This window comes from Ovis aries, chromosome 18, assembly GCF_016772045.2.
Source record: "Ovis aries strain OAR_USU_Benz2616 breed Rambouillet chromosome 18, ARS-UI_Ramb_v3.0, whole genome shotgun sequence".
Lineage (NCBI taxonomy): Eukaryota > Metazoa > Chordata > Mammalia > Artiodactyla > Bovidae > Ovis > Ovis aries.
Window position 1 is genome coordinate 10,995,830 of NC_056071.1, and position 11,789 is coordinate 11,007,618.

Below are 11,789 nucleotides of genomic sequence, written 5' to 3' on the forward strand. Positions count from 1 at the left end.
GGGGGAAACTAAAAAGAAAAAAAAATAAGTAAAAATAAACCAAATACTGAAAATGTCTGCAGATAAGTTCCTAAACTTCTTTCTTCTTTCTTAAAATAATCAGGGTTTGCAAAACTTTCTCAGTTTCGTTAATAAGAGATGAATTGCCTAACTTTCATTCAGAAGAAAGCTTACATTGCACTTTATTTGTAAACTGACTCAAAACATTTGAAATAAATAATTCTTTTAAGACATCCTAGCAGCAATTGAAGAACAAAACAACAAATTTTGTTGTATACTCATTTGTATTACCAATTTTAAGTTGCATGCCCAGGTGGTTTTTTTTTTTGCTTTTAAAAGAGATAACCTAAAATTTCCTCATGTGATGTGTGTGTGTGTGTGCGCCTGTGGATGTGTGTGTTTTTGAGAGAGACAGGAGAGAGAATCTATGAATGCATACTTTCTCTTCATACATAACTCACTTACTTCGTCTTTTAACTAACATCGCAGGAGAGTCATATCAAACATAAATGGAAAGCAAAGGAATTTACCAAAGCAAGCTGGAAATCAGGCATAAGGAGTCTTTTACAGTCACAGAGTAGATGGCTTTGTGATATATTTTAATGCCAGATATTTTAGGATATTAGAGGTTCAAAGATTCATAGAAATTTTGAGTTTGTTTTTGTCAGTCTTCTGCAGCAATCTATCTTTAAGTCTATCACTTTTTTTTTTTTTTTTTTTTTAGCACTTTCCCCAGCACTGGTGGAATGGGATAAAAACAAAATTATAAAAACATTTAAAAACATATTATCAATTTAAACTATATTTCTGTATTTCCCTCTTTAGTGTATTTTCCTACACTATTTTTTTTAACATGTACACATACATCCTGATATCATATAAACACCAATAACACATAGCAATATAAATTATTCCTAAGTCTTTGCTTGATTTCATTCTTTGCAACTAAACAACAGGGAATGAGGCAGATATATAATAGCATCTGTGTCATTATTCATCCTTGCATCCAGTCCACAATCAGGACTACTTTAGGAAAAACAGATCTTAGAGTTTAGAAACTTATACCTTTGATATTAGAGCAAATGAAATGTGGCCTGTCCCTTTAATATGTAAATCGATTGAAATCCAGCCTTCCACATTGCGAAGGGCTCCTTGCTTATTACTTTATGACATTTCCAGACTGAAGGTGCAGGAGGGGCGCACATTAATTTGCTTTATGTTTGACTAGAGAGGCATCCCATACCTATTAGAGGCCACTTTGGGCCCACTTCATTTCAGAGTTGTTGTCAGTCATTTGAGAGTGATACAGCCTGCGGCCTGGGAAGAATAAACACATCATATATTAGGTAAAGCTGTGATGTATGGGGGTTGACGAACGCCAACACCTCTTTCTGAGGATAAGGAAGATCAGAAAGTGGGAGTGAGATTAGGGTAGAAAAGAGTCTTAACAGACCAGAATCCCGCCAGTTCCCTTGGAACTTCTCAGTTCAGAACAAACTGAGCAGGCAAAGCAGGTATTTGCTTCATTCTTGTTTTGCTGTATTTTGTGGTGGTCACTGGGAAAGAAGCAATAGGATATGGCCCTCATTATTTGTTTCTCTTTCCACTTACTACAAACTGAAATGAAACAAAACACTGAAGAACTGATAACCACAGGCAAACCTGGAACATTTCAATCTCAACTAGTTTAAACAAACGGTCAGGAATTGACTAATTTCTCTGAGTCTGCAACTCCACAATGCTCCATTTCACACATTTTTGAAAGCTGATTTTTTTTTTAATAATCAAAATTTAGCTTTAGAGAATGAGAAAGCAATTCTTCTTCTTCTTTTTTGATTCCAGAAATTTCAAGTATATTTTCTTCCACCCCCTTAGCTACAGAATGAATTAGTGACTACTACATTTTCCAGTTGGGTAGTCCATGAATTACAGCACTATCTAGTGAGAAGTTTCAAAAATTCATAAAAAAAGAAGTTTCACCCAGAGGAAAGTATCTTACTTTTCTATATGTTCAACATCAATTTATTCTAGCTTCTCTGCACTTCATCTTGAAGCCGCTGTTGGTGAGTCTGATTTGCAGAAAAGCATTTTCGCTCCTATGGCAGCTGGCCCTCATGCAAGGCTGTAGGATTTGTACTGAGAAGTAATTATTTCCTACAGCTCTAACACTGTACAGAGTCTTGAGAATCTCATGGGATGCTGACAGATATCTGTTATCATCTCACAAGTTATATGAAGCAGCCTGTCTTATGTGCTAACTATGCTGACACTCTGCATGCCTTCCTTGTGCTGGGCTCCCTATGTCTGGGAATGGCCTCCTCTCTATTCTAACATCTTGGTTAAGGACACACCACATGGCCTGCCTTTATTCCTTGGGAAGGAATCAAGGGAGCTCCGTGTGGTAAAAGAAAGTAACTGTTTATGAAATTACAAATTAAAATCTCATATTTCTTTCCCTAAGGCTACAACTCGGAGCCTTTGGGAAGGCGTCAGCTATAGTAGAGAGCTATCCCTCTCCTCTGTTGTTCACCTTAAACAAGCCAACAGCACATTTTTATTTAGTTCAAGAAAGTGAAGAAAGCAGGGAGAATTGAATTTAATGGAAAAGATACATCTCTTACATACATATACATAAACAGATATTTGATATACACATCATAATGTTATAATATAAAGTCTTAATATATAGCATATTGTGTAATATATATAAATTATTGTATAATCATATATTAATTATATGACATTACAAGATGTGTGTGTACACACGTACACATACTTAGTTGTGTTTGACTCTTTGCCAACGCCAGACTCCTCAGTCCATGGCATCCTTCACACAAGAATACTGGAGTGGGTTGCCAATTCCTTCTCCAGGGGATCTTCTGGATCCAGGGATTGAATGCACGTCTCTTATGTCCCTGCATTAGCAGTTGGGTTCTTTACCAGCTGAGCCATTGGGGAAACCCTGTGTATATCAATAAATATATATAAGAAAATATATGCAATTATATATGTAATATATATACAACATTATAATATGTGCATATCGAGTAAACTGTATATAAAGCAAAAGGATATACAAGCATTTCTATTCATTTAAATAACACCAAAGTAACAGTGAGCCACAATAATGAAAACTATTTAGCAGTTACCATAACTAAAGAGCAAAACAATTTCTCCTAGAAGAATGGAAAAATATAAGAGAGTAGAGAATCCACATATGAGTTCCATTTTTTTGCAGGTGGACCAAGAATAACAGTGTCTTTTTTAGAAGCCTAGATTCTTGATCCATCATGATTAATACATAAACATTACCAGCCTTTCTTTCTGTGGAAAGAAACAACCTCTCCATGTTGGTTGCTTAGGGTTACCTGGAAATATCTAAAAGAATGGAGTAAACTGTACCCTGTATATGAAGTATATAATATTTACTCATGTGTTTGTGGCGTTTATAACCGTGGTCAGCATTTACTTATTGCTAGATTACACCAACCACTGTGTTAAGGACTTTTCCTGCACCTCAGGGCCCAGATTTAGTTACTTTTAGCAAAATCCATGGAGTCACTGAGTTTTGGAAAACTAGAAAAATAAAATAAGATGAAGATATTCATGAATGCCTCTCCATACTGACATAGTCTTATCAACATTGCCAATAAGGTTTTATCAGCTTCAGGCACGAGGCAAATCTATCTTATTAGTGTGAAAACTAATGAAAGATCATCCTGACAATGATAATTAATTGCAGTTGTTGACAAAGACTCAGTTTCTTTGCACTCCCTTTTCTGTTGCTCTTTCCCGGTCTTTCAGCCCTCCTCTCTCAATTAGACATATGAAAAGTCCTCCCTCCTCTTTGAGAAAGAAGCTTTTAGATTAATCATATTATCTTAAGGTTCCAAATCTCCATGCCTGTGTGACCTTTCTTCCTGTTAGAATCCATTATCTTAAACTATCACAATAATCCTGGCTTTAGGGAGGGAGAGAGGGAAGAGGAATCAAACCTAATAGATGGCAAATAAGATTAATCTATGATCTAAGTGCCGATTACACTTGGCCCTGCCCTTGAACACCCAGGTGTAACCTTGAAATTCACATCTGCTAAGACATGGCAATTGGATTGAGTGTCCCTGAAGGCCTTAAGGGCAGCTGGCCAAACTTTACCCATTACTCCCCAGCGAGATCCTGCACTGTCTCAACCTTCAACTCTTTTTTACTTGTGGAATTTGGCAGCTGCGCTTTTTCATGTTTGTTTTGGGATAGTTCACATTTTTCAGATAAAAAAACTTATTTTGGGTCCTTGATTTTTGCTTGTCAGAAGCGCCTGGCCATGGAGGGAATGAAATTTTACCTGGACCTCACAAGAGGAAAGAAGCTGATCCAGCCCCTCAAAATCTGGATCTTTTGGAGATAGCTGCACCAAAATAAATTCAAGCCCTTGCTTCTTTCAAAACAATAACATGCTGATCCCCCCCAAACTACATATGTTTAAGAACAACCAAGAGGAGGAAAAAAAAAACAAAAATTTTTCCTTGTAACGTGTGTCTTCTGAACTTGGAGCTGATTATTTTTCTTCCCCATGGCCTGAGGTCTTAGAAAGGACACCCTTTAGGGAAGATACGGCATGATTTGGGGAAGTTCGAGCTACTGGAGACATGGACAGGAAAAGGGCAGTGCTTCAGGAAAACAATTTCAGCCAAAGAGAAATCTCACTGGGTCACATAGAGAAAAGGGAAACAAAATCATCGTGCAGTCTCATTAAAGGCTGGCTCTGTCTCTTGAAATTCAAAGTTAACCAAATAAAATGTTCTTTCATCATGCATCTATATAGTCGACAGAACATGATGAAACTAAAGAAAAATTAAACCTTGTTTTAGAGAGTGAGAAGGGAAAATAGCTCTAAGCAAAAAGTAACACAAAGTCTTCAAACATAGTGGAGGCAAAATTGATGGGCAGAAAAATAGGACTTTTTTTTTTTTTTTTTCCAAAAAGTGAAATAAAAAATGCCAGGGACATGGGTTACAGAGCCCATGTCTGAGAAAGGTTCTCAGACCTTTCTCATGAGCATCAACCTTGTCTCAATAATCTGTCTCTGGCATATCCTCAACCATACCATATCTCTCAAAACAGAACAATTTTAGCCGGGTTAGTTCTGTAAAAAGCTTTCTTGACCACTTTAACAAAAGTGGACGTGGATTTATTCTTGGTTCATATGGAATCCTATGGGATAAGAACCTCAGTTCCATAGTTACTGAGTAGTCTATAATTTCTCAGACTTTTAAAACTTGATGCCTAAGCTATTAAGAATAAATCCAATCTTACCAGTAATGTTTCCTTTATTTTCTTTCAAGATTAAGTTACTACATTTTCTTTTCTTCACAGGTTTAATAAAGCAGATCTAGAAATAAATTTTTCCAGGACTCATCTTTTGGAAACTTCACTCTGAGACACAGTTGTTTTGGAGCCATGGCTAGGGTGAGACCCTTGGGTCTGTTGTGTAACGGATGCTTCTCAGTTTGCACAAATGTAAAAAGGGATATGGGAGTAATTCTGAGTCTGTCCAGGCTTGAGGATTCAGTGTGTGCAAAAATGTGTGATGACTGCTGCACAACTGGGTTGAATCCCAGTTCTCGTGCGTGTTAGCTCTGTCACCCAGGGCAGGGGCTGACCCACTCTGCACGTTAATTTCCTCCTTTTAGACTGGGGATAGTAATAGTTCTGGTATTCCCTGATTTTTGAAGGTTTGCTTTACACCATTGCACTTTTGTGAATGACCTCCCATGAGTCACCTATTTTTGCTAACAGAAAGAAATTCAAAGAAAATTTTTGCTTTACAGGAAAAAAAAAAAGGGGGGGTGTGAAATTAGTGATCAGCATCTGTTTTGCAGAAAGCCCTTCTAGAGGTAACCCACACCCCAGTTAGAGAAAGTGCATCTCCACCAAGCTCCTTCCCTGGAGCAACACTCAGCATCTGGGGATGAAGGCACTGCACTGTGTCTATGAGCATCTGGGCTTGATCTCAGTGTATTTCGCTCATCCGTGTGCAAGTTGTGTCCTAAGGTAAGTGCCTCTTCCATTTACATCATTTCAGTTTGCAAAAGTTTTCAGAGGAGTACTCTACTTTCAAATATCAGGGAAATCGGTATTTACCTTCTAGTATTTTTGCCAGGGTCTACATGAGTTAAAAGAGGTAAATGACTTAGAGTGCATTTAATTCATAATCTATAACTGTTTGCTGTTGTTATTGCCCTTGACATGGCCATCATTAGGGTCTCAGTTGATTACATTATTTTTATTTTTTAATATTGTTGCTCTGAACTGGAAAAGACTGGGAAACAGCAATTTTACTGTTTTTTTTTCTTTTTTTTTTCTTTTAAAGTTTTTGTAAGGCTCACAGCTGAAAAAACACTGAAGAGATGAAGGATTCCGGACACTCTGGTGAAAACACAAAGGATTCTTCGGGGCCTCCTTTCTCCTGCGTGTGAGGACAGTGGCATTTTGACTGAATGGAGGAGGCCTTGTCAGCTGTCCGGGGAGGGTTAACTCACACCTCGGCAGGAGCCCCATGCCATTAAGTCAGGGAGAGTAATGAAATTTCATTTAATTTGTCAGGAAGAAAGTGCTAATGTTAAAAGGCATTTAATAAAAAAGGGAGAGATTCTTTGAAAGGGAGTCCTTAAGTAATTACTTCAAGTGTCTTAGGCCTCCTCACCAGAATATTTACATTAGTGTCTTACAGAGCCAGTGTGTAATTAAATTAGTGCAGCATTTACATTCCCTGTAGTTTTCTTTTTTAAAGGAACTATGATTTTATGAATAATCTGCCTTAAAAGAGAGAGAAAATGACTTGATCTAATACAATTAGATGTTAGTGTTATTTCAAAATGTTTTAACTGAGAGAATTGCTGAATGAAAGGGGTGTGTGTGTGTGTGTGTGTGTGTGTGTGTGTGTCTGTGAGGGGTGATCTCAGCATGGGGTGACTGTGCTCTTCCCTCATTTCTACTTGGAAAGGTGCCATCTTTTATTTTTGCAGACCTGACATGGAGAGTCAGGTCAGCAACCGTGGGCTGGCGGCTTATGGCCGTGGCCAGCCTTGTCTTGGCTGGGTTCTCTTTTCAACTAGTCTGGGAGAAGATGGAGACGCACATGTGAGTGAAAGGAAATGCTTGTGAAGCAGGGCGAGTCTGCCCCAGCTTCATCATGGCTCCTGTGTGCACAGGCAAGTTCATCCCTCCCACCACCAATAGCCGGAGGAGATCATACACGTGCAAGGATGGTGGGCAGCCCGCAGGTCATAGCCAGACAGATTTACACCTCCAAATCAGGTCACGTTATCGGAAAAAAAAAAATCTTCAGCATTTCTTTGAAGTAGCCTGGTGATTCCCAGGTGGTTTAGAGGGTAAAGAATCTGCTTGCAATGCAGGAGACCAGGGTTTGATCCCTGGATCAGGAAGATCCCCCGGAGGAGGAAATAGCAAGCCCTTCCAGTATTCTTGCCTGGAGAATTCCATGGACAGAGGAGCCTGGTGGGCTACAGTCCATGGGGTTGCAAGGAGTCAGACTTGACTGAGTGACTAACACACTTTACTTTAAGCTGGTGCCATTTCCAAATTGATTCATCAAAAGTCCTTATGCCTGAGTTTGTGCACAAATATCAGGTGAATGTTTTGCTTTTATCAACTCGGTCTTCTGGGTGTATGTCATGGTATGAATATAAATTGCTAAGCTGAAGACAGGTCTGTAAAGCTGTATGATGGGAGATGTGGTTATAAATCTATCTCATATAGCTGATTGGAAGGGTAAATGAGGTTGGGTTATCAGAAAAATTTGTTAACTATAAAATGCTAATAGTTCTAGATATTTTTATAACAGCAGTTGAAGTGGTTTTACTAAAATGCCGGTCTGATCACATCTCTTTCCTTTCTGTCATTCAATGGCTTTTCCATGGCCCTCAGTGAAAGGCTGAACTTTTTAGTAAGTCGTGAATTGCCTCTGTTAATTTCTAAAACTCTTGTCCTTCATAAATCTTCTCTTCAAAATATCAGCTCTTAAAAGTACAAGAACTCCCTCACCTCTGGACCTTCACATGAATTTTTCTCTCTGTCTAGAGCTGCGCTACCTAGTACATTAGCTACTAAGCTGAAGTGGCTATTGAAATTGAAACCAAAAAAATAAATAAATAAAATAACATTAAAAATGTAACTTGCCCTTGGCGCATTTTAGGCACTCAATCATCGTATGTGGCTAGTGGCCACCATTTTGGACCGTGTTGTTATTAATTATTCCATCCCTGCAGAGATTTCCCTTGGACATCTACAGTGATCAGAAGATCCCTACCTTCATTAACTTTACAGCTTAGATATCCTTTCCACAAGGAAGTCTTTCCCACACCCACCCCATGCCTTAAAGAACTGTTGGATTGTCCTCTCCAATATCCTACCATATGGGAGTTACCTGGGTGCTTATGTGAACTGCCTGAGCAGCCGTGAGCTCAGTGAGGTCAAGGACTTATCAGAGTATTGTTGTTCAGTCACTCAGTCATGTCCGAGTTTTGATACCCCACGGACTGCAGCATGCCAGGCTTCCCTGTCCTTCACTATCTCCCGAAGTTTGCTCAAATTCATGTCCACTGAGTCGGTGATGCTTTCTAACCATCTCATCTTCTGCCGCCTTTTACTTTTGCCTTCAATCTTTCCCAGTATCAGGGCCTTTCGTAATGAGTCAGCTCTTCTCAGCAGGTGGCCAAAGCATTGGAGCTTTAGCTTCAGCATCAGAATATGCACCACCATCATTTTGACCCCTTAGAGAAAAAATGGTAACAAAAGTATTCATTGAGTATTTCTAGGTGCCACTCTATAATTTGCATGATGCCCTCACTTGATACATGAATAAGTGCTATTTATCTCAGTTAGGGCATAAGTGGGGACTAGCTGTCATCTCAATGCAGCAAATGAAGAGCCTGAGGAAGACTAGACCTAAACCACCAGCCTAAGTCTTGCAGGTCTGAAGAGGAACACGTCTTGCCGATCTGGAGAGGATGAGTGGGAGCTAGAACAGGCAGTCTGATGGCAGCTCTTACACCCTGCCCCTGTTGTTAACACCCACACAGTTTTGTTGAAAGAATGTGGAGTACCCAGGCACAGGCATGAAAGTAGACAACAGTTACTCTTTCATAACAACACTGGGTTTTAAAATTATATCAATTTTCCCACCAGCTTGAGGATAGAAAGTGTTTTGGTTTTTTGTTTATGTTTTTTTTTGATAAGTGATTTCCACTTTCTTCCTTTAGCTTTCCACTGGAGTGGGGACAAAAAAGGCAGAGTATACCTGCTGAACAATTAAGAAGCAGTACTCTTGCCTGGATGGGGTCGCTAAGAGTCAGACACGACCGAGCGACTTCACTTTCACTTTTCACTCTCATGCATTGGAGAAGGAAATGGCAACCCACTCCAGTGTTCTTGCTTGGAGAATCCCAGGGATGGCAGACCCTGGTGGGCTGCCGTCTAGTGGGCTGCTGTCTATGGAGCAGAGTCGGACATGACTGAAGCGATTTAGCAGCAGAAGCAGCAGCGGCAACATTCTGAGAGGGGAAGCAAGATGAAAGGCCAGTAGGCTAACTCTGCAAAGTCAAAGTAAAACAGTCTTGGCAAGTATTCAAGTGACATGATGTACGTGGGCAAGGGACCCAAGTCATTGACTTTGATTTTTCTTGGCTCTAATGTTTTCTTTTTCTGATTGCCCAAGTCATATTAATTAGTGGCATCATTTCTTTCTCATAGCTGCATGTGTTACTGATGTTAATTGTTAGATAATGAAATAACCAGACATTGTTTTCAACGAATTAAGATGATGTCTATAAATAGGTCCCTGCTCAACATTCAGCCTCACGTCTACTGTATCACTGCAGCTACTGATAAACCAGTATTTTAGCTATCCTCATTGACTATTATTATTGTTGTTACTATTTCAGCTTGCATGTTGAAACCACAAGAAAAGCTTCTTTTAAAATAAACGTATTTAATACAAAATTTTGGTTAAGTGGGATTCTTGTTATGACTAAAACTGAAGACTTTATATCTTTCTTCAGAGTTTAAATACATGAGGAAATAGGGAAAAAGCTGTATTCATTGAGTCCCCAGTGGGATTGCATTCTATTTTGTTAGGAAACTAAAATATTAAAATGGGAAAGTTTACGTTCTATATTTTGTGAAAGACAGTGAAAGTGGAAGTCATTCAGTTGTGTCTGACTCTTTGCGATACCATGGACTGTACAGTCCATGGAATTCTCCAGGCCAGAATCCTGGAGTGGGTGGCCTTTGCCTTCTCCAGGGGATCTTCCCTAGCCAGGGATTGAACCCACGTCTCCCACATTGCAGGGGGCTTCTTCACCAACTGAGTTATGAGGGAAACTCTACCCTGGGGGCTCAGTGGTAAAGAACCCATCTGCAAAGCAGGAGAATCGAGTTCAATCCCTGGATTAGGAAGATCCCTTGGAGAAGGAAATCGTAACCCACTTTCAGTATTCTTGCTTAGGAAATTCAATGGCCAAGGAGCCTGGCAAGTTATGGTTCATGGGGTGGTAAAAGAGTTGGGCATGACTTAGTGACTAAACAGCAAGAACAAGAGTACTCTATGAACTTTACATATGTTGACCCTTCTATTCCAAGTTTAAAATCTGTAAGACTATTATGTCCATTATACAGAAGATAAAACTGAGGTGTAGGACTACGACAAATTGCCCAAATCATATGGCCAATGAATGACAGAGTTAGGAGTTGAACTTAATGTAATTTTAGAACCCACTTCTTAACCACACTGGTCTTTCTCACCTCCTCATCAACAGGTCCATATAATTACATATATATAATTACATACAGATGTTTTACACACACAGGAAAAGTTAAGAATGACCTTTCTAAAGGAACAAGAAAGAAAGATCCTCCCATGTTTTTATTTCAGGATACCATCTATGTGCCAATACAGTTTGGATTATTGACACATTTAAAAACAGAAAACTTGTGCCCATGTCTAAACAGGAAAATGCAAGAAAAGATTTCTGGTAAAATTTGATGCATTTACCTGGTTTGATAAAGAAAGAGATCAGTTTAAAAAAATCAGAATCCTTTGAATACTTTTTAAAATTCTATTACAACATCACTTTTGTTCAAGAGGAGCAAAAAGCTGTAGAGAACTATTTTAAGTTGGTGTCACTTAAGTGAATTTTGATCTTTAAATAACCATCTGTATTTGGCTACTGTCTGATATTGGTCTGTATAGAGCTAAATTTACAGTCCCTTTTCCCAAACATAAAGAAAAAAAGAGCAAGACTAAGGCAGGTTAAAAACATACTCTATTAGTAGCTGCTTCAGCCAAAACACAGGTATCCGTTTTTCTTCCTCATCATAGTGTCACTAATGACATTTTACAAATACAGATTGCATTTTTTCCTTCCAATTTATAAAGAATTGCATTTTTTCCTTCTGAACAATTTATAGGGGTTCATTCTGTCATTTGACCAGCTTAGTTACTTGACAAGACTGACGGAAGATCCAATGTGATCAGGTCAACTGTAATCCAGCCTTTAAGTGAGAAGGAATAGAAAACCCAGAAGCTGTCGAAAGGTCCATTGAAGTCAAAGGAAAACACATCCCTGCTTCTGAAGACCCTGAAATAATTTGGAAAAAAAAAAAAAAAGGTGATCAGTGTTTTTGACTCTAAAGCTTATTCTAAGGTAAGGAAAGAAAAGAATCAGAAGAGATCACTTTGCTTTTCCAAAGAATGCTTTTTGGAAAAGTAG